Genomic DNA, 24,596 nt, shown 5'->3' on the forward strand with positions numbered 1-24,596 from the left:
CATCCGTTTCTCATTGCACCAAAGTTAATTAGAAATTATTAGAAAGCATTGGAGTTAGAAGGAGAGGAATTAACATTTGATGACACCTGAGCAAAACAAAAAAATTAAAGGAATGATTTGCTGTGTTTACATTCAAAAAAGTATTTTGCTGTATCTGTACTGGCAATGGAAACCACCATCAATACATTAACTAAGTCTTATTCATGGCTACATTTGTCTTCTTTTCATTGACCAACTGATTTCTAATTTGGAATCCTTTCTACCTTTGTCCTAGCATGATCAGAAGATGTATCAGTCAGTTTTCCATTGCTCTGACAAAATGCCTGAGATGACAAACTTAAAAAGAAGAGAGGATTGTTTGGGCTTCAATCCATGGTCACTTGGCCTCATCACTATGGAACTAGGGCAAGGCAGAACACCTTGGCAAGAGAACATGTGCTAGAGCAACACTGCTCACCTTGTGGCAGCCAGGGAGCAGAAAGAGAAGGGGCAGAGCTCCAGATATTCCCTCCAGGAGCACACCTCCAGTGACCTCACTCCCTTGCACCACACCCCACCTCTTAAAGTTTCAATGGTAACTATAACTTTATCAGCTGGGACCCAGGCCTTTAACACAGAGACCTCTGGTGTACACTTAAGATACAAACCATAACATTAGGTTTTTAAGTTCTTTACACAGAAATGTCATGCTATTTAAACTTTTTTTTTAATGCCTACAGTATAAAAGTACTCCCTGTGTTCTGAATAATTCATTTCAAGAAACTTAGACTGAGTCTTATTCATGAATAAGACTTTACTATGTTCGAGGCCTTGGAATAGATGTAGGAATAAACGTCTTGGGACTCCCCAAATGTGTGAAGCAATGGAACAACTGGTGGATTAGATGTTGCCACTGGGCTCCTTCCCCCCCTTCCCTGCCCTGGGTCATCATGCCTGCTTAGCAACACCTTGTGGTCAGTAGAGAGAACTGCCTGAATCGATAGGATTTGGGACTTGAGGAAGTTCCAGCAAGTGTTCTTTTTTGTCAGACCTCATGCCCAGGTCATTAGAACTTCTTCCAATATCTTTCCTATGTACCTGGACAGGTTTACTTTATTAAACCTCATCCTGTCATTCTTTTGATTCTCCCACATTTGATCCATAACCTTGGAAACATTCTTGTAGCACATTTTATTGGTGTAAGGAAAAAGTAAGACTTTGGAAAAAAAAAAGATTACTATGTGTTTCCAATGTAAAATTCTGTGTTATTTACAGTAAACCTTCATAAGGTTGATTCTATGGTGTTTGTAATTTTCCTTGTCTTGGAATCATTTTGCAACTCTAAATTGCAGATAACTGACAGCAATGCAAATAATTCTTGCAAGAATGAAAACTCCATTTCCCTAGACCACCTCTACCCTTTTCCTCATCCCAGTACCCTCCCATGGAAAAAGTCAGTTTTGTGTCTAATTAGAATTGCACTTCAACATTTCTTTACTCCAGGTAAATTTGTCTTTGATCTCTCTTTTCAATGAGTTGTGACATCTGGCTGGTTCCTTATCCCATGCAGGAGTTAACACTTCAATAAATTTTGATTTTTCATATGTAAGAGTCACAGTTGTATCTCTTCTTAAAATTTATTCTTTAGCATTGGCAACTCAAAAAAAGACCTTAAATTTAGCTGAGAAATATCAGTGCTAGTACTGATCCTAAATTAAGGGAAAGATGTCCAAACCTGTGAAGAGTCTGATATTTTACCCAACTGCAAGCTAACAAGTCAGCCTGCCAGTTTTGTCAAAACAAGTGAAGATATAGACACAAATACAGATATAGATGTAGATATTGTTTTGTACAGGGGATTGAACCCAGGGGTGCTTATTCACTAAGCCACATCCCAGCCCCCCTTTTTAATTTTTTTACTTATTCCAAATAGTTACAAATGACAGTAGAATGCATTTTGACACATTATAGATAAATCGAGTATAACTTCTCATTCTTCATACACCATGTAGAATTATAACAGTCATGTAATCATATATGCACATAGGGTCATAATGTCTGATTCATTTTACTATCCTTCTTAGCCCCATACTCTTTCCCTTCTCATACCCCTTCCTCTGTCTAATACAAAGTAACTCTCTTCTTCCCTAGCCACGCCCCCAATTTATTGTGAATTATCATCTGCATATCAGACAAAACATTTGAGCTTTGTACTTTGGATTGGCTTATTTTACTTAGTATGATATTCTCTAGCTCCATCCATTTACTGGCAAATGCCATAATTTCATTCTTCTTTATGGCTGGTAATGCTCCATTGTGTATATATACCACATTTTCTTTATACATTTCTCTGTTGAAAGGGACCTAGGTTGGTTCCATATTTTAACTATTGTGAATTGAGTTGCTATAAACATTGATGTGGCTGTGTCATTATAGCATGCTGATTTTAAGTCCTTTGGGTATAAGCCGAGGAGTGGGAGAGCTGGGTCAAATGGTGGTTCCATTCCAAGTTTTCTGAGTAATCTCCATACCACTTTCCATAGTTATTGCACCAATTTGCAGTGTCACCAGCAATGTGTGAGTGTACCTTTTCCCCCACATCTTCACCAACACTTATTGTTGCTTGTATTCTTAATAATTGCCATTCTAACTGGAGTGAGATGTAATCTTAGAGTAATTTTGAATTTCTCTAATTGCTAGAGATGTTGACCATTTTTTCATATATTTGTTAATTGATTGTATATCTTCTTCCATGAAGTGTCTGTTCATTTCCTTATCCCATTTATTGATTGGGTTATTTGTGGGTTTGTTTGTTTTTGGTGTTGGGTTTGAGTTCTTTATATACCCTGGAGATTAATACTCTATCAGACACAGAGACAAACACACATAAATACAATTATCTCATACTAGAGAAAGGCATCAAAAACATACACTGGAGAAAAGATAGCCTCTTCAACAAATGGTGCTGGAAAACTGGAAATCCATATGTAGCAAAATGAAATTAAACCCCTATTTCTCACCATGCACAAAACTCAACTCAAAGTGCATCAAAGACTTAGGCATTCAAATAGAGACCCTGTCCCTAATAGAAGAAAAAGTAGGCCCAAATCTTCATTGCATCAGTTTAGGAACTAATTTCCTTAACAAGACTCCTAAAGCTCAAGAAGTAAAATCAAGAATCAATAAATGGGATGGATTCAAACTGAAAAGCTTCTTCTCAGCAGAGGAAACAATCAATAATGTGAAGACAGAGACTACAGAATGGAAGAAAATCTTCATCACATGCACCCAGCTCCTTTGTTAATTATTATTTTTTTATTTTGACACAGGGTCTCACTAAATTGCTTAGGGCCTTGCTAAATTGCTGAGGTTGGATTTCAGTTCTTGAACTTCCTGCCTTAGCTTCTCAGCCGCTGGGATTACAGGAGTGCACACCATGCCCAGGGACTTGTGGATTGTTAATGAGACAAAGGATTTAGTTACTCCCAGCACAGTAAATAGGATAAGTTAAATGTTTGTATTGGTTCTCTTGCCCCCAACTGCTGTCTTTTAGGGACATGTTATATTTATTACACTAAAGAGTAAATGAATCTGCTCTTTTCTCTGGAAGGAGACGCTATATCTTTGAAGGCAATTGTTTATTATGCAAATATAAAAAAAGAGACTTTCTTTACTTATAAGGTATGAGGTACATGAGAACTCTGTGCTATTTTAATTTACCCTCAAATCTATAACTATTCTAAGAAAATAAATAAATAAACTATTCTAAAATAAAAAGTTGTTTTAATAAAAAGAAAGCATTTCTGATTCATCTTCAACTTCTTAAGCTTTATCATATAAAACTGAAGATTGTGGTATGATTACAACATAATCCATATTATTATGTTCATAACACTTTGTTCAGCAAGACTCTAACTTAAGTAAAAGTAGATTTTTCAATGGGAATGTTAGTCCATTCTTCCTCTCCCCTTGAGAGTTATCTATTAGACAATTGCCTGTTAAAGGGGGTGCCTTGGTTAAGTTCAAGATTTAAATGGAGAGTATAACTCTCTGGGTTTCTGGAGTCCATCCAGACAACTGTATTCAGAGTTCAGATTTTTTAAAAGTATTATTAAATAAAGATTTGATACCAACAACGACCAAAAACTAAGAGGATGGATCCTCTAGAAGAATTCCATTAACACAGACAAGTGGGAAAGCAGTGCCTGCTGGAGGTGTGGACTGCTGAGGTTCCATGCTGAAGGTCAGTTCTGCTAGAATATTTGGAGGAGTGCAGCACATGGAGTGCACAGGATGTGCCTCTGGGAAATGCCTGCCAGTTCACACCTGGCACAGAGAGCATGCCATCTGCATGCCATCTGAAGGAGGAGAGTGGCTCTTCTGCCTGGAACTGAAGGCAATCTTTCTAAAGAAAGCTATGCTAGGGGGAGCTGCAGGAATACAGAACCCTTATGCAGTTCTGTTGACTGCACAACGGTGGCCAGCTCTGGGGGCAACTGGAGGCCAAGATCCACTCTGAGGCCCCCCAGCCCTGCACTTCAGCACAAGTTGAACCTGGCACTGGAGAAGGAGTATCTTTTCCTTTTATGCAACAGGACCCTCGTTCAGTGAAGCACTCCTGCCCAGATACAATGAGACTAAAATTTTGCTTACTTTTTTTTTGTTTGTTTTGTTTCGGATTGAATGTCATGAACAGGGACAAAACGTATGATAACTCTATCACCAAAATACACAGATTCCCCTTCCTAAAGAACAACAAACAAACAGACAAACAAACAAAATCAACAGACACCAAAAGATTTAATAGCCCTGAATGTAGCACATTCAGGAAAGCATAAGTACAGAGGGCAACTACTTTTCTTCCCTCAGCACTTCTTACTTCGACAGGTTTTTTATTTACAATATTTTTATTGGATTATAATTCATGTCACAGAAGATTCACTATTTAAAAATTTTACAATCACAAGAACTTATTCCTCCTATCTAATGTGATCGATAATCCCCTATTCTCAATCCCCTAACCCCTCTAGACTGACAGTTTTTTTTTTTCTTTGCCCCTTGGATGGAATCTTGGGCAGGGCTCATAGATTTCTTAATATCACTTAGCTTTTAAAAAAATTCAAATTAAAATAATAATCTTATAGTTCTAGTCCATAATAATGTAAAATATTGCAAACTGTTTTTTTTTTTATTTCAGTATTTCCTTGCGCCCATTTGCAACCTGAAGTAGAGAGGCAGAGGTTGCAATTGGTTTCATCACTCTAGCCTGGCTCCTTTTCCAGCCCCACTTGCTAGGTCCTTTTGGTGATCTGTCCAGAGTATCAGGAAGATGATGGATATGATGAAAGACACACCATTAGGACTGTCTCTGGGGCATAACGTCTGGGACAGCTGCTTTAGTTCCAGTGACTGCAGAGAGGAGCATCTATTAGGTTTTGTGCCTTAACTCTTCATTTCTATACATCAGGAAATTCTTCATTTCATGATAACCTAAGAGCCATAAATAATCCCCTAGAGCACAGACACCTTTGAAGTGACCTTGTCATGAGTAGCTCTGCTTGTTCAGTTGCCCCATGCCTATGTTCATTGGACCAGCTCTAGATTAAGTCTTGCCTGGCTGGTTCTGCACCTGTGCATGGCACATGGACCACAGCCAGCTCCTTCCATGCTGCCCTCACACACTGAGGACAACAATTCCCATGATGTAGAAAGGTAGCCTTCTGTCTCTAACCCTCAGCCTCTGGAGTGCATTCTGGCAGTCAAGTTGTCTGTCAGGGGTTCTTCATCCCTCCTGTTAGTCCCTCCTGTTATTTTTAGAAAAAAAAAATATGGTACTAGGAAATGAACCCAGAAGTGCTTTACCATGTGCTACATTTCCAGCCTTTTTTTTTTTAATGTGAGGCAAGGTCTCACTAAAGTTGCTGAGAGCCTTGCTAAGTTGTCAAGGCTCTGGCCTCGAACTCATGATCCGCCTGCCTCAGCCTCCCAAGTCCCTGGGATTACAGGTGTGCACCACCATGCCCAGCTTGCACAGTATTTTTTTAAAGCCTACCCTGGCAGACTTCCCTCAAAGGGTCTGCATGCAGTCCCAGACCCAAGCTTTCAGCCTCCAGCAGTGGAAGAGCAGATTTATTCCAGTAATTTTTAAAATTATTATTCTGTCCTAGTGAGGACAGCTCTGTCCAAGGTCTTCCTTCTTTAAACCTTTCAGTTTGGGAACACTTGAAAATTTTCCCTGACAACTCTCTCACTTGGTGTGAGGAGAGTGCATCATGTGCTCCCACCGCCCCCGCCATGCAGAGGTATAGGGTTGAAAACACAAGGACCAGATTCCAAAGAAATCGTCTTCCTACCTTCCCAACTTCAGCATGCAGTAGGAGCCCTATGATTGACTGAAACTGGTAGAACCTGCTTACTCGTTATGCAAGTCCTATGGGAATGGTGGATGATCTCACAGGGGTCACCAAACTGTAGGTCACATATCCCTCCTCACCTGTCTTGGTAGGGTCCATGACTAAAGAATGGTTCTGTCTTTTGAAATGGTTTTCCAAATCAATAAGGGATAATATTTGTGACACACAAAAATTACATGAAATTCACACTTTCATGCCATAAATAAAATTTTCTTGGAGGACGGCCACACTCATTCATTGCCATATTGTCTATGGCCATTTTCACACCAGAATGGAGGAAGTAAGTAGTCTTGACAGAGATCATATGACTCACAAAGCCTAAAATATTTATTCTCATTTCTTTTACAGAAAATGTGTACTGGCCCTGGTCTAGAATCTTCCTCAGAATGTATCAGTTTTTGACACCAGTGGGATCCTTCTGGCTTTGGAGCCTCTGGCAAATTTACAAGATCCAATTTAACATGTACAAGTTCAATAATAGTTCAAAAAAAAGAATGGATGGAAGTTGTGGAAAGCCATATTGATGAATCAGAAAACTAGCTACAAAAATTTTCCCCGACTCACAGTCATTGGTCATATATATTTGAAGATTCAAAAAGACATTTTCAAGTGTTTGAGGATTTGGCAAGCAAATACCCATGAGAGAGAGAGAGAGAGATAGAGAGAGAGAGAGAGAGAGAGAGACAGACAGACAGACAGACTTGACATATATGTTATTACCAAAAAATTTATCAAACTAACTAATTATTTGTAGAAAGTAAAGTCAGTGAGAAGCCTGTTTCCTGAAACCCAGAATGTGGGCTGCAGCCAAAAATAAATGTATTTATGGATGAGGTACAGCCCCACTCCCTCCCAGCCAGCACAGCCCAGTAACTGCCTCACTGCCACCATGTAGAGATTGAGAGGCTGACTTTAGAGAGCAATGGTTCTCACATACTTCTAGTCTTAGCACACCTTTGTACCTTCAAAAGTTACTAAGGGGACTGAGGTTGTGGCTCAGTAGTAGAGCACTTGCCTCACATGGGTGAGGCACTGGGTTCAATCCTCAGCACCATATAAAAATAAATAAATAAAGATATTGTATCCATCCATAACTAAAAAAAGTTACCAAGGACCCCAAAGAGCTTTGTTTTATGTGGATTCTCTATATTGACATTTACCAACTGAAAATTAAAAACAGAAATTAAAGTTATTCACTTGATTAAAAATAACAATAATAACCCCATCACATGATAGCACAAGTAACATCTTTTTTCCCTTTTTATTGGCACATTATAATTATACATAAAACAATTGGATTTGTTATAATATATTCATAATGTGAACATAATAAATCAGTATGATTTGCTCAATTTCATTTCCCAGTACCTCCCCTTTCTCTCCTGTCCCTCCCCCTGATCTCCTTCTTCTATTCTACTGGTCTCTCTTCTGTTTTGTTTTGTTTTTTTCTTTTTTTTTAAATTTGTTCTAATTAGTTATATATTACAATAGAATGCATTTTGACACATTGTACACAAATGGAGCACAACTTCTCATTCCTCTGGCTGTACATGGTGTAGAGTCATACCAGTAGCGTAATCATGCATGTATGTAGGGTAATAATGTCTGTCTCATTCTACCATCCTTCCCATCCCCACAGCCCCAGCTCTCCCGTCACTACCCTCTGAACAATCCAAATTCCTCCATTCTTCCCTACCACCCCCCACTAGGGATCAAAATCTGCTTATCAGAAAAAAACATTCGCCTTTGATTTGGGGGGATCGGCTTAACAAATGACATTTCTTAATGAAAAATGTTCTGCAAATAATATAGATGATGTGCTCATACTGCCTGGTACATAATATGTGATGGATAAATATTAATTTTGTATTTATTAGTGGCATTGGGTTAAGAACTCTTGCCATCATCTCTAATACATCTCAGGTTGTAGATACACATCTTTTCTGCACTCTTCCACTGCCTGACCTAAGAAAATATTTGTTAATCTTGGAGCCTCTACCTCATATGTGATCTTTATCAAATGAGCTACAAGACTAAACTATAAAAACTGTTTTGTTTTCCAAGACAAACATCAGGAATGGAGGTGTGGCTCAGTACCTGACATGCACAAGGCCCTGGGTTCAATCCTCAGTACTGAGAAAAATAAAATAAAATCCATGATGAGAAATACCATTTTATATTTTTTTCCAAGCTCTTCAATACCTAGCTTATTAAAACAGCATCCCAAGCCGGGCACCCTGGCTCACACCTCTAATCCCAGCAGCTCAGGAGGCTGAGGCAGGAGGATCTCAAGTTCAAAGCCAGACTCAGCAAAAGTGAGGCACCAAGCAACTCAGTGAGACCCTGTCTCTAAATAAAATACAAAATAGGGCTGGGGATGTGGCCCAGTGGTCCAGTATCCCTGAGTTCAATCCCCAGTACCCCACCCCCCGCAAAAAAATCAGCCTTATATTCTCATGCTGCTTCTGTGTTTAAACTGTTGTGATACATTACTTAGTTGAAGAAAATACAACTTCACATAGATATGGAAAAAGGATCAGTCTTAAGAGTATTTTTAGAAAATTGTATATATTTTTCTTACAACACCAAAACTCATAGTTTCTTCAAAGTTAGTTGTAATGTAAAATTTAAAGTCATATCAATAAACTTTTAAAAAATTCTTTTTGTACTTGTGTATGGACAGCATGCCTTTATTTTATTTGTTTATTTTTATGTGGTGCTAAGGATAGAACCCAGTGCCTCACACATGCTAGGCAAGTACTCTGCCACTGAGCTACAGCCCCAGTCCCCATATCAATAAACTTTTGATACTCTATTACTCTATTGAAATTATTGGTCTAACTTGCATTTTGAGTAGACTTTTTTACTCCTGCACAATTTGACAGCATAATGCATTGGTGATTTGGAAAATATTGGTTCACCAAGACATTCAGATTTTTCAAGTGTGACAGTTTATCCTAAAACACGTTTAAATTGCATTTTTAAAATGCTGTCACTGAACTCATCAAAATAGTCCTAAAGTGTTGAGAAACTGTCAAGATAATAGTCACAGCTACAAGTTTTTTGCAATTTTCACTTGAAAGTTTTGGATTATGTCATAGGCAACAAATATCATTTTCTCTGAAGTGACAGGGTCGTTGTAATCATTCTACAAGAAAATGTCTGCCAAATATGCATATCTGAATAAATAGCTTGCCAATCTGTCTTTCAAGTAAAAATTATGTTTCCTCAAAAAGGCGACTAGTTCAGCTCACAACTCCAAGAATCATACAAATATTTTTTCCTTGCAGAATATTAAAAAGACTGTACTGAAAGACAAAGATTTGGCAAAATTGTTTACTTCAATGTCTTTATCAGGGACATTCCTAAGTATATTGTATTTCTTTCTTTCCTCTTCCTCTCCCCTCTCTTTCTCCTCCTCCTCCCCTCTTCCTCCTCCTCTCCTCCTCCTCCTCCTCTTCCTTCTCCTCCCTATCCTCCCCCTTCTCCTCCTACTTCCTTCTCTTTCTCCTTCTTCTCCTCCTTCATATTTTCACCCTGGCTAGATCATGGTAGAAAATGCACTAACCGTTTTGATTCATGCTAAGGTATCAGCAGTGTTACCACTATTTTTGCACCATCAAGGCAAAGATCAACCCAGTTTAAAAGGCAAATAAACTCTCAGTATTATTAGAAAGATAGTTTTGACATCATAGACCACTAGAAAGGTTTGAGAGACCCTTCAAAGGCCTGTGGATCACACTTTGAGAGCTGCTCATTTGAGAGAGATTTAACAAGAAAGACAAGGAGGATTCTGAGTAAACCATCACAGCTGAGAATGAAAATAGAGCACTTTCTGAAAACAGGGATATTGTTTGCATACGAAGCCATGAGAGCAAGCTCTTGCCCTCTACTTGGGCACAGCCTGTTGGCAGGTGGGCTGACAACCATCTGCAAGATGATTGGAGGATTCCTCTCTGGGGAAATGACCAAGAACGTTGTGGAGACTGCCAGTTCTCTGCTCCATCAACCACTAGGAACAACATAAGTTGATATGTTTCACCCAAGCACAAGCAGACTTTCTGTGCCTTATTTCTGAATCTGAATGACATCAAAAGATAGCCAGACATAGGAAGAAAAGTGCTGAAAGGAAAACAAATTAGCAAGCCTAAAAGGACTGTGGGAAAAGAATAATGCAAGGAGCAAGACAAAAAAATTAATTATTGTAAGTAGTAATCTCAGAGAATGAAAAGAATATACTGCACAAGACCTAGAAACAGTGGGTATCATATACACTCTTCTGTAAGTTGCTTTTATCACTCAACATTATAATTTGAAGGTTCACCCAGGTTGAGGCATATATTTGTGTGTGCATTCATTTATACTTCTGATTTTCGTTCTGTGATATGAATACATCTGAACTTATAATTCTCCTGCTACTAGATATTAACAGTTATTTCCACTTATTTATTTGTATAGTGATCCTAAGAACATTTGGTATGTGTCTTTTTTTTTTTTACATATGTGTACTCACTGATGTTGGGGATATACTGAGGACTGGAATTACTGGATCATATTTTTTTATAAGACATGTTAAATCACTTTACAAAACTTACAAATTTATTTTCTCATTAGTGGAATTCTACTCATTCCATATTTCTGCCAACTATTTGCATTGTCAGACTTTTTAATTTTTCCCAATCTAGTGAATGTAAAATAATATCTCATGGTTTTTTGTTGTTGTTGTTGTTGTATTTTCTGATTACTAGTACAATTGAACATCTTTCTGTATTCTTTGCATATAGGTGACATATAAAAATAAAACAGAGGCTTACACAATGTTCATCTATTAATTTCTCATATAACAGACTGAGTCTAAGTATTTTGATATCATTAAGCAAATCCGAGGTACTGAGGATGAAGACCCCACCCACTGGTTGTTCCATCTCCTCACCATACGCTTTCCATCTCATGGCCAGTTCCCACCAGAAGGTAAATTTTCTGGAAGGCTGCCCCATAATATAGAAAGTCTCCTGTCACAGAGCTAGTTTATTTTAGCACCACCCTCCCCCATTCACATCAACTTGTTTGTAAAAGCAGAAGTGGGTAGGGCAGGATGTGGTCCAGAGCAAGGCGAAAGAATACTACGAGAGGCAAGCATTCTAGATTCATGTCCCATTAGAGAATGGCCATAATGCAACAACGTCATATCACACTATGATGCATGTGTGGTTGGGAATGGAAAAAAGGAATATTCTAAATAAGCACAATCAGAATACTGTGAAGATCCTCAAAGGAGTTTAGGAGACCTGAACAAAGTTCTGTGACTCTAACATTTCCTAACCAATTGTTCCCAAGCCCATCTCAGCTCAGCCAACCCAGCTGAGACCCCCTCCTTTCAGGAAAGGTCCTTAAGTAAAAGAAAAATGCCTGGGAATTGTAATATGGAAAAGAAAATGGATTTTGAATGCAGACTTGTATTCAAATTGCAGTTCTACCACTTAACTGGACCTCCCTGCATCTCAGTTTCCTCATTAGTTAAACATGAATAACAATGGTATCCACTTCTAGGACTGTTGTTGTAAAGATTAAATAAAACTAGGTGCAGGGGCGCCCACCTATAATTCCATCAACTAGGAAGACTGAGGTAGGAGGATTGCAAGTTCTAGGCCAGCCTCAGCAATTTAGTGAGGCCCTGAGCAACTTAGGAAGACCCTGTCTCAAAATGGAAAATAAAAAGGACTGGGGATGTGCTTCAGTGTTTAAGCACCCCTGGTTTCAATCCCTGGTACCAAAAAAAAAAAAAAAAAAAAAAAAAAAAGATCAAATGAGATGTTGAGTAACACCTGTAGAACATAGTGTGGAAAAGTCTGAGGAGCCTGCCACTGGGTTCTAATCTTAGTGCTGTTTTTTCTTAACCATGTGACCTTAGGCAAGTTATTTGGTTTTTCTGTGACTCAGTTTCCATATTTGTAACAATAGAGTAAAAGTAGTCACAACCTCAACAAGTTGCTATGAATATATGTACAGCTTTTGGCTGAGTGTCTAGTACATAGTAAGTGCTTAGTAAACAGTATTAGTGCTTAGTGCTAGTATTAGTTTTTTAGAAGCTAAAGCATAAATGGCAGCTTGGAAAAACATTTGAAATAATCATCAAATACAAAAAGTTACTATTTATAATATATGAGGAGCTCCTACAAATCTCGTAGAAAAAGATAATCCAAGAAAAAACTGGGTTAACAACATGAAAAAGCATTTCATAAAGTGACCAAAGAAGAAAAATCCCCACCTTACTAGTAATAAAAGAAATGCAACTTAAAACAATGAGAGTGTACTATTTGTTCCCTATCGGATTTGAATTTTTTTTCGTATTAGTGAGAATCCAAGGGCACTCCCATATACTGTTAGTAAGTATATTAAATAGTAAAATCATCTTTGCAGAACAACATCTAGTAACTTCCAAAATTTTAAATGCATGCTGTGAGACAAACCAACTATTCATCCCAAGGACCATCTACTTCCCACACTTGCTCATTCCAGAATGAACCATTGATTCTTCTAAATGTCCACTCAGTTTTCAAGAGTCCACTTATGAACTGCACCTCAAATCTCTGATTCTCTTTCAATATCCACCATGGAATCATTCCTCTTATTTAAATTGATTAACAGAGTTTTCTGCTAAGTAGTGGAGCTTTTTCATTTGAAAATCTAAATCAAGTTGGGTGCAGTGATACATGCCTGTAATCCCAGCAACTGAGGAGGCTGAGGTAGGAGGATCACAACTTTAAAGCCAGCCTCAGCAAGTTATTGAAGCCCTAAAGCAACTCAGCGAGACTTTGTCTGTAAATAAAATATAAAAAGGGCTGAGGATGTGGCTCAGTGATTAAGTGCCCCTGGGTTCAATCCCTGGTACCAAAAAGAAAGGAAGGGAGGAAGGGAGGAAGGAAAGAAGGAAGGAAATTTAAATCAGGGGTTGATGTATTTTTTCTGCAAAGGAAGAGTTAATACATATTTCAGATTCTCAGAGCCATGAGGGATGTTCTAAACTCTACCATTACAGCACAAATCTACTATGTTAGTCAGCTTCCAGTTACTATAACAAATACCTTAGGTATTTGTCCATGATTGGTTCACTCGATTGCTTTGGGCCTGGGGAGAAATAGCACATCACGGTGGGATCACACAGCAGAGCAAAACTGTTCATCTCATGACCAGGAAGCAAGACTAGAATGAGGAAGGGATGAGAGTCCTACAATCTCCCCCAAATCATGCCCCCAACGAACTGAAAACTTCCTACTAAGTTCCACCACCTCCCAATAGTTCTACCCTGGGACCAAGTCTTCAATACATGGGGCTTTGAGGGACATTTAGGATCCAAATTATAATAGTCACCAAAGAATACATAAATAAATGAGTGTGGTTGTCATTCATATGCATATGAAGTGTGTATATATGACATTATAATAAATTCACCATTTATTGTTTTGGGAAACAACTGGCAACCCTTACAGACTGAAACATTATTTGGGGGCACTGAAATTGGGTTTCATATAATTTTCATGTGTCACAAAATATTCTTTTTAAACTGTTAAAAAATATTAAAGATATTCTTAGTTTTCACAGCATACAAAAACAGGTGTCAAGCTGGATTTAGCCCATGGACTAGCTTTCTGACTCCTAATCTAGTGGATGGAAGTCTTGTTCTTTGCAGATTAGACAAAAGGATGTAGGGTGATCCTTTATTATCAACTCTACACAGCAACAGAAAAATCTTCAACTGAATTTCTAAACAGTATTCTGAAATATGCATATATGGCATGATGATAAATTTTCTTTTTATTGTTTTGGGAAAAACAACTGGCATCCCTCACAGATGAACCTAATACTAACAACTTGTAAGCTTTCAAACAGTACAGAAATGACTAAAACAAATGAGGAAATGAAAGAGGGTGAATGAATGTTTTTCATTAAACCAGTGATCTTGCATTTCAGCTGGTTTCCTTTCACACATTAGACGTAGAAGCCAAAATGTCCTAGTCACCTTCTCCCATCTGCACATGCACAGAAGATCATCTGGCAGGATACAAAACTATTGACATGACACTGCAAGTTTCAGGTCATGAGTGGAAAAGTAAGGAGTAGGGCTTTCGCTTGGTACTTAAATCACTTATATATTGTTTGAACTTGTTATAACACATGTGTATCACTGAAATGATTTTTTATATACAAAAATATTTATTTTAGTGATTCACCCAGGCTTGAAAAGAGCATGGTAGGAAATATAAGTTGATCCCACTATTTCAGAAAGCAACCAGACAATAGGTATCAAACACCTTAAAGAACACGAGCCCTTTGACTTAGAATGCTTTCCCCAAGGAAAAATTTATAGCTGTGAAAAAATAGCCATAAGGATGCTCATTGCAGTCTCATTTATAGTAACAAGACATGAGGGAAAATCTAAATGTGCAAAATAAAAAGTAACTAAAATGAATTATGAAGTATGTGTAGAAAAATAAAAGCCATGCAATAGAAATAAATGGGAGAAAAACATAACATGCATTAAAGACTTTTTGTTTTGTTTTATTTTGCACCAAACTCCTTTTATTAGACTGAAAACTTCTCGTGTCCTGTAATGATCTAGGTTCTGTGGAATAAACTGTCAAGTTTTTAGTAAGAGCATGTTTAATTAACAGTCCATAAGCATTTCAAGGTAACATATACAGCACTAGGAATTTTAAGATATAGTTTGGTGTTCGATTAATAGGTCATTCCACAATTGCCAAAGTGCACCCTGGGTTGGTGTCAGCACTTGAGGGCTCTGGACTACTAAATGCAGCTTTGTGGGGACTTAGCCCACTTACACTTCTGCAAGCAGCAGCACCATTAGAGGGGCTCTCCTGGAGGGAGACATGCTCTCAGTTCAAACAACAGGCATCAGCAGTCTGGAAGCAGCAGAACTTCAGCAGGCATTGCCCACTGCAGTGGACACAAGGGCTGCAGGACAGAAAGAAGGTCCATAGAGGAAACCCACGGTGATGATAGGACTGTGTCTGAGTCCACAGGAATCATCCCCTTCAGAATCTCCAAAATACACAGAAGACTAGGAAGAGGGTTCAAGGTGCTATCACAGAAGGTATACACAAAGCTTGAGAAACCCCATATGCAACTGTCCTGGTAATGCTAGATTTTCCCTAGACTTGTGCAGCTGAGGACACACGGGTTCTATATCTGCATCATATAGATACCAAGAGGATCTTCAATCTTCAACTTGTTCAGACAAGTTCATTCCTAAAATGGGCTTCTTAGGATACAGCTGCTTGGAGTTCCAGTTGTCACCCTTCCTTCTTACATTTCCTGCTAAAGTCCAGATGATCTAAGTGGGATTAAGTGTAGCTGAGGTCACTGAAAAGATTCTTAAATAAGCTATTTTAAAAGTTACTGACATCATCAGCTCCGAGCTGTTATTCCTAGGTCAGCACATGCTCCTCCTTGCAGCAGCGCGGCAGTTTCTCGGCTGATGACAGCTGGACTGCGCAGTCGCGAGTTGGGTGTGGCGCCCAGACCGGAGCTCTCCCGCCCTCCTTGCCCTGCAAGTGGTAGAAGCTGCTTGTCCACGGAATTCAAACCCAGCGAAAGGTCAGATCACGATTTAGTTCTGAAAATATGTTGACATGCTGGAGTTTAGAAATAATATCTATATTTTCATTCTGATCCAAGCAAACTCCCCATTTATTTAAGAGAGAAATTAGTCTCAGACATAGTTTAATATATCTGAGTTTATTTAAATAGTTAATAACTAACTATGGGAGGGGATACTGCCATACCTAACATCTAACTTTTTGTCCAACACCTGGACTCTGTAATTCCAGTGAATTAAATAGGATTCACCTACATTCTGTATTACTGTGTGTTTGCTTATTTGGGATAGTTTGATTTTTTTTTCTCCCCAAATTTCTAGTTTCTGGGATTTCATAATCAAAGAGAAAAAATTCACCTCTGCATAGGAAGACTAGATGTCAATGCATCTAAGACTTGTGTTAATCTTCCAAATGCTGTCAACCTTTTTAAAAATGACATGCTTCTTAACACCCTGATTGACATAAATCCATACTAATAATAAGAGCTAATGGTTTTAGAATGTTTACTGTGTGTTGGTATTAGGCTAAACCCTACACTTATGTTTAATCTCATTTAATCCTCTCAATTTAAGGAGGCAGCTGCTATTATTATCATCCTCATCATCATCATCATCATCTTTGCCTCACTGAGGAGACAGCAAGGACAGAGATGTTAAATAACTTACTCAAGGCAACTCAGCTCAAAAAGGTAACAGCTGGGATTCTGCCCAGATCTGCCTCACTCCAGAGCCTGCAAGCCCCACGCAATACCTGGATTAAAGTCACCTCTAGGCTATGTTGATAGGCAGCCAACAGGAATCATTAAATTTACATCAACATTCACTTCCCAAAGATCAAACAAAGCTACCATGAGCTCTTAATTATTGAGTTCTTAATTATTGACTGTTTCGGGGGTTTTGCTTTTTTTGGTGGGAAGGATACAGGATTGAATACAGGTGTGCTTAACCAATGAACCACATCCCCAGTTCTTTACATTTTTTAAATTTTGAGACAGGGTCTCACTAAGTTTCTTAGAGCCTCACTAAGTTGCTGAGGCTGGCTTTGAACTTGCAATCCTCCTGCCTCAAGCTCTCTAGTCACTGGGATTATAGGTATGCACCACTATGCCCAGCTTTGCTACATATTTTTATATAGAAGGCACTGAATAGCACTGAATAAAATAACTCTACAATAAATTTAATCTTAGATTTTTATATAACCATTTCTTAAAGTCTCTCAACAAATCTAAGGTAAGAAAGTAAATTCTTACCTCAACTTGGAAATGGCCCTGTTTTGATGGAGTCAAGACAATAGAGCTATATAAAAACTCTCTAAGCATCTGCAAAATTAAACTTGGAAAATACAGATAAACATACATACAGACACACATCTTCATATGAATGTCCTTTAAACAATCCTCCATATAAATCAATTTTCGCCACAGAGCTTACAATTAAACTTGAGAAAACATTTGAGGTTATAGATCTTAGCAAAGGCCTAAAATGTATGTATTTCAGGTCACCAATTAAGAGCAAATATAGATGCTCTGAAATATAGTCAAGTTATTGTTCAATAAATTATAATGTTTTAATGGGTTTTAACATTTAAGACATTTTCTTGTATAATGACAGATATTATTTTCCATGAGTTGGCTGTCTGGTTTACTAGGAGAGCTACAAATTGGCACTTAAACCCTGGGTGGCATTACTGGAAACCTATGAAAAACACAAGTGGGGAATTAGAGCAGTATGTTTTCTGTTTCCAGATGAGTCACATATATCTTAACTTGGTTCAGGCAAACTATATTTGCATTCCCAGCAAGTAGTTGCTGGACCACTGATGAGACCAAAGATGTTTGCATGTTGTTTTCCCTGACTTATTTCCATCTGTCCATAACTTAGTGCTAGACAGTCCTTTAGTGTCTTACTAGTTTTATTGCCGGTCTGAACTAGGAACTCTAGCTGCTGATGGGATGATACATTATAGGGACAGCTATATCCCCAGCATCCAAAACAGAATCCAGCACATATAAGAAACATTGTAATATTAAAATAACTAAACAAGTGGATGAAAGGATATATTATTCATTGAAAAAGGTCAAGGTGCAGAACTGTAACTTTGCTGGTGTCTCTCCTATCACCAACCCCATGCATCTCCTCCTCATTGATATTTTGCCCTGCAATTTCTAGCCAGCCTCCTCAAACTCTGATCTCTGCCTCTGAAATTCAGTGAACCAACCGGGCTTTGTTTCAATTCTCCTTCCTGCCCCATGGCCAGGAATTGACCACAGAAAGTAAGAAGGGACTCTCATAGGGCTTGCCTTATTGGTTTCCCTTCTCTCCGGTTACACAGTCCTACACTGCCTGGTGTCTATTGTCTGACCACGGATTTACATATATTTGGTTCGATTTTCTGGTTGTTTATTACAGGAGGGAAATTCTTGCAGCAGCTCAATCCTTATGGGAAGAAGTACAAGGCAATAATTTTATTCTTTATCATAGTGATAGAGTATCTCCATTTAAATGGTATTGTGATGATGTTAAAGGCACACAAACAGTGGCAGTGGCAAACATCTGTAATCCCAGCGACTCAGAAGCCTGAGGCAGGAGGATCATGACTTCAAAGCCAACCTCAGAAACTTAGTGAGGCCCTAAGCAACTCAGCAAGACCATGTCTCTAATAATAAAATGTTTTCAAAAGGGCTAAGGATGTGACTCAGTGGTTGAGCACTCCTGAGTTCAATCCTTGGTACCAAACACACACACACACACACACACACACACACACACAAACACACACACACACTCATTCACAGGTGGGGAGGGGACAGAGAGAGAACCCAATCTTTACTTTTTTGGGTTCCTACTGAAACACTTGTGGACTATGTGATATAATTTCTGGGATTTACTTCAAAACTGCAGGCAAGGTGAAACTGAATGGGGATATATATTGGCCATGAATTGATAATTGTTGAAGCTGGGTGATGAATACAGTCTACTTTTTTTTATGTTTGGAATGTTCAGTCATTAAAAGCTTTCTTAACTAAGTTTATAGGAGTCTCTGTGTTTCATGCTAATTCAATGGTCTCTGTGTCTACTTTTTTAGAATGAATGGTCTGAGAGCAGGTGTATGATCTTAGAAAGGGGTAGAACGTGAGGACATGTCACTGAGGGAAGTAAACTGCAAGGCCAACTGCAATTTTAACTGCCATGACCTATCAGTCACATCACTGCCCCCTGATAAGGACTGAGATCCAGAATGTGGGGCTGACTATGTAGCTGAGAGGTGGCAGAAGCTCTACCTACCACCATGTTGTCACTGCCACTGAGACTGCCTGGTCCTTATTTTTAGAGAGTGAGATTTCACAAACTGCAAAATCAATCTGTCCTGTCACAAACTCCTAAAATGAACCTGGATCACCATGGTAACAGCAAAGGCAGGCAGTCAGGGAGGGACTCGTACTTTGTCACAACTACAGAAAAGCAGGTGGAAAGCAAAAGTCAGAGAAAGCCTCCTCTCCATCCCTCGATCCAGCCCAGAGCTCTCTTCAGTGGATGCTTGTGAGAATGCAAAACCTGTCTCTTCTTGACCCCCACAACCTCCTCGATAGAGCTCAGCTTATAGAGCACCTGGTCTGGGCATCTAAGGAATGTATCATCACCTCTACTTTGCAAAAGGGTAAACTAAGATATAAAAAGACCAAAAATATCTCTAAAGTCTTAAGTGCCAATGCTGGGATTGAAACTAGGTCTTCTGGGTGCCAAGGCCATTGTTCTCCTCTCTGATGCTATAACTTTCAAGTGCTTGTAGCATTATCTGTGTGAATCTTTACAAAATTAACACAACACACAATGTGACAAAGACAAAAGTGAACTTAAATTGTAAGTATTTAAAAATCCAGAATGGCTGGGCATAGTGGCACATGCCTATAATCCCAGCAGTTTGGGAGGCTGAGGCAGGAGGATTGAGAGTTCAAAGCCAGCTTCAGCAACTTAGTGAGGCACTTAGCAACTCAGCGAGACTCTGTCTGTAATAAAATATTTAAAAAGGGCTAGGGATGTGGCTCAGTGCTTAAACAGCCTGGGGTTCAATCCCCATTACCAAAAATAAATAAATAAAAATCCAGAATGTTTTGAGAACTCATATTTAACTTCTCCCCATCACAAATTTCTGCCCAATAAGAACATAATATTGTAAAATAATAGTAAGGGGGAAAATATTTTCCATCTTGGAAACCAGAGAAAAAATACATAAAGAACAGCATTAAAAGATAGGCCAAATAGACAATATTCTGGGCTAAATAAAAATCATACTGTTCATAAGTTTAGGTTTCTTCATATAACTCCTCAAACAAGCAAAAAAAAACTGTCAATCAGTTGCATTCTTGTCCAGTATCTGCAATAAATCAATAAATCTATTATTATTATTATTATTATTATTATTATTATTATTATTATTAGGTACTGGGGATTGAATCCAGGCATACTTAGCCACTGAGCTACATCTCCACTCTTTTTATTTTTTGAGACTCTAAGTCACTGAGAGTGTCCCTAAGTTGCTGAGGCTGGACCTTGAACTTATGATTCTCCTGCCTCAGCCTCTAGAGTTGCTGAGATTAAATTATTTAATAATTTTTAAGTGTGGTAGAAAAAAGCATATTCATCATCTCTTACTGGTTTCTAAGGAACATGTTTTGTTGTTGTTGTTGTTGTTAGTTCAGGATTTTGTTTGAGAATTTTTTAAATGTTTTCTTAAACAGGAAAACAAAATACCTGTTGTTCTCTTACAGTCAACACAACACATTTTGCCTCTGAGAACCAAAATGTATGAAGCTTTGTCCCTATTCAGCAAGGAATTCTCCAGGGGACATCAGCTGGATGTCCTCTACATCCATTCAATTAAATTCTGAGACTGTCTACTTGGCATTCAAGTCAGACCACACAGGTTAAGGGCTCAGCCCCTCAAGACTGTCCCCCACTATAGATGTCATCTGATGTCTGGTGACCCACAGCTTCTATCCAATTTGGATGCTAACTGAAATTTCCCATCACTCCCTCCTTGGGTTCCATTAGTTTGCTAGGACAGCTCACAGCCCTCAGGAAAACACTTATTTACATTTACCAACTTATTACAGAGTGAATAACAAGCAATACAGATAAGAAGCCAGATAGAAGAGAGGCATAGGGCAAGGAATGCCAGAGCTTCCGGACCTCTCCAGGCATCTCCCCACAGCTTCGGCAATCTGGAACCTTTCCAAACCCCATAGTTCAGAGAAGGTTTTACAGAGACCTCATCACATTGGCATGATAATTACTAAATTTTTACACCTCTCTCCCTCCTGGAGATGGGGTGCAGGGCTGAATATTCCAAGCTCCTAATCTTGGCTTGGTCCTTCTGTGACCACCCATAATAATCTCATTAGAACAAAAGATGCTTCTGTCACCCAGCAAATTCCAAAGGAGTTGGAACTTATGAAGGTCTTGGGAGCTCTGTTTCAGGAACTGGGGATAAAGATCAAAGTCTATATTTCTCAACATAAGTCATAATATCTGAAAGGAACACTATGACCAGGAAGCTGCTGTACTGTAGGATAGCCACCACTAACCACCACAGTGGCTGGGAAATTCTATTTTAGTCATTATATTATTTATTAAAGTTTCAAAGTCCCAAAAAAGACCTATGTATCATACCTCATACAAAAATTAACTTAAATTGGATATAACTCTAAACGTAAAATCTAAAACGAGGAAGAAAAAAAATCATTGTAAGTTTAGGTTAGATTAGAAAAAGGTTTCTTAGTACAACAAATTTATGATTAATAAGAAAAGTGAATTGATGAGTTGGAATTCTTCAAAATTAGCAACCTCTTCTCAAAAGACACTAAGAAAATGAAAGACAAGGCACAGATTGGGAGGAAATATTGTAGGTCACATTTCTCTGTAACTAGAATAAATATATGGAGAAATCCTAAAGCTCAATAATTTAAAAAATAATACCATCTAATACAAAAATGGGCAAAAAAGAAATGGACAATCACTTTTGGTAGGCTGAAGAATACGTCCCTCCCTCCAAAGACATCCACATCTTACCCCTGAAACTTGTGGATAAGCTACCTTAGATGACAAAAGCAACTTTGCAAATAAGGCTTAAGTTAGAGATGAGGAGTTTAGCCTGGATTATCCACTTGGGCCCAATATTCACTAATGTTCTTACAAAAGGGAGGCAGGAAATTCAGGGTCAGAAAAAGGTAACCTGAGGATGGTTGTAGAAAGAGAAGCTGGAAGACCACTGGCTGATGACTTTGAATAAATGTCATTTGAGGAATGGTGACTTATAGAGAATCTAGAAAGGCAAAGCCCTAGAGGTGGCGCATGCCTGTGATCCCAACAGCTCAGAAGGCTGAGGCAGGAGGATCGTGAGTTCAAAGTCAACCTCAGCAAAAGCAAGGTGCTAGGCAACTCTCTGTCTCTCAGTGAAATACAAAATAGGCCTGGGAATGTGGCTCAGTGTTCGAGTGCCCCTGAGTTCAATCCCTGGTACTACCCCCCCCCCAAAAAAAAAGACAATCTAGAAAGGCAAGGAAACTGATTTTTCCCTAGAGCCTTCAGAAGGAACATAGACCTGCCAACATCTTATTTTAGGACTTCTGACCTCCAAACTGTGAGACAGTATATTTCTGTGCTTTCAATTACTAACTTTGTGGTAATTTGTCACAGCAATAATAGGACACTAATGTATATGTCACCCAAAGCATGATGAGCACTTGGAAAGACACTCAGTGCTATTAGTCATTAGGGAATTGCCAGGGCCACAAAGAGATTTCTTTACTCACTCCCAGAATGGCTAATATTTAAAAGATTAACCACTGAAAACGTTGTCAAGGAAGTAAAAGAGCTAGGACTATTGTACACTGGTGAAGGGAATGTAAATTTGTAAAGCCATTTTGGAAAGTTAGCTTGGCAATATTTACTAAGGTTAAAAATTTGCAGATGCATCTATATGTTCACCAAATGAGAGGTATAAGGAGTTCCTAACTGTATGGTTTGTATTAGCCAAAAAAGTAGAAACAACTCAATTTCCAACAACAATAAAAAGAAATAAATATTGCCATATTTACTCAATGGAAGGACTATAAGACATTACCACCAATAGACAAGTGCTAAATATAGTGATATGGATGACACTTACAAATTTGCTGATCAGTGCGGAGGGTAGAGGTGAACGCTGGTAATCCCAGTGGCTCTGGGGCTGAGGAAAGAGAATTGTGAATTCAAAGCCAGCCTTGGCCACTTAGCAAGACCCTGTCTCAAAATAAAAATTTTTTAAAAAGGGTTAGGTATATAATTCAGTGGTTAAGCACCCCTGGATTTAATCCCTGGTATAAATAAATAAAGAAACACATAAATACATACATAAATAAATAAAATAAAAAGGTCTGGGGATGTGGTTCAGTTGTTAAGCATCCCTGGGTGAAATCTTCAATCATAGATATCAAAAAAGTTAATATATTGTTAATATATATGATTCCATTTTATACAAAGTTTTAAAACAGGAAAAACTAATTCATGATTTAGGCAGCAGGTTGGGGATTATCTTTTGAAAAAAAGATTGAGTAATGATTCAGTGAGGTTTCTGGGATACTATTTCATTTCTTGATGTTAGTGATAGTTACACAGAAAATTCCTCTGCCTATAGACAGGATTTCTGTACTTTTCCCATGCATGCCCTATTTCAATATAAAAAATAAAAAATCTTCCAAAAGATATAGACATAGAAATACTGAGAGGTTTTAATTTTTAAAACATTCCTGTGAAACAGTAAAGGAGGGTCTTATATCTATTGTTTTGGGGCTCTCCATCATTTCCTTCCCATTTTTATGGTGAAATAACTGTCCCCTTCTCTTCCTACCTCCAAACACACACACACACTTTCTTGGTCTCAGTCCTACTCCTTCACATTCCATGTAGTTTTAGTAGGACTGACTAACAAAATGTTCCATTTCAGTCAATAAGCACCTTTCCAAGAGATTTCAGATCCAGGGTGTAACAATTCAAGGACACAAGATTTTAAAAGATGAAACAACCCCTGGAAGAGTCCTAGTCCTAGGCAGATTGCTGAGGTACCTGTAGCATGGTATCTGTGCATCCTGAGGCCTAAGCATTCACTTGAATTGTACAAGCTTTCTAGGATCCTTTTAATAAATACTTTTTTTTTTAAATTGTTGAAGTAGGTCAATCTTCTTTACTGGCAACCAAATAACAATATGGAGTTGGGGTGGGGTAGTGGGTGTATAATCAGAGAATACATACAAAGATTTTAAAAGTAACAAATGCTTTTTTTCATATTTCTTGTATTTCATATTTCTTTTCTATATTTCCTACAGTGAATGAGGAATGTGCATTATTTTTATAATACAAAAAAAAAAGATAGTGAAGCCATTTTTCATGGTATCAGGCTTTGGAATGAGATAGTTACCCCAGCTGAGCTCTTGGCTCAGATATGGCTTCTCTGGACCTTATTTTAAATGTCACCTCCCACTCTGTGGACTGCTTTTTCTCTGATGGTGTCTGGATGAACAGGCATTCTTAAGTGTAATACCATGTACTTG

The 24,596-nt window shown here is 38.3% G+C and overlaps 1 protein-coding gene across 2 annotated transcripts in view; it reads right to left on the reverse strand.

The window, feature by feature from the left end:
- Positions 1 to 24,596, reverse strand: part of PLEK (pleckstrin) — a 138,031-nt gene that overhangs the window by 32,671 nt on the left and 80,764 nt on the right. Inside the window, exon 6 of one of the 2 annotated variants that reach the window (XM_081265356.1) lies at positions 23,177 to 23,236. The exons of the other annotated variant lie outside the window; for it this stretch is intronic. The gene's annotated coding sequence lies outside the window, so the exon portion shown is untranslated. The remainder of the gene's footprint in view (positions 1 to 23,176; positions 23,237 to 24,596) is intronic. 2 annotated transcript variants of the gene reach the window in all.

Source organism: Spermophilus citellus, assembly GCF_964194105.1.
Source record: "Spermophilus citellus genome assembly, chromosome: 13".
Taxonomy (NCBI): domain Eukaryota; kingdom Metazoa; phylum Chordata; class Mammalia; order Rodentia; family Sciuridae; genus Spermophilus; species Spermophilus citellus.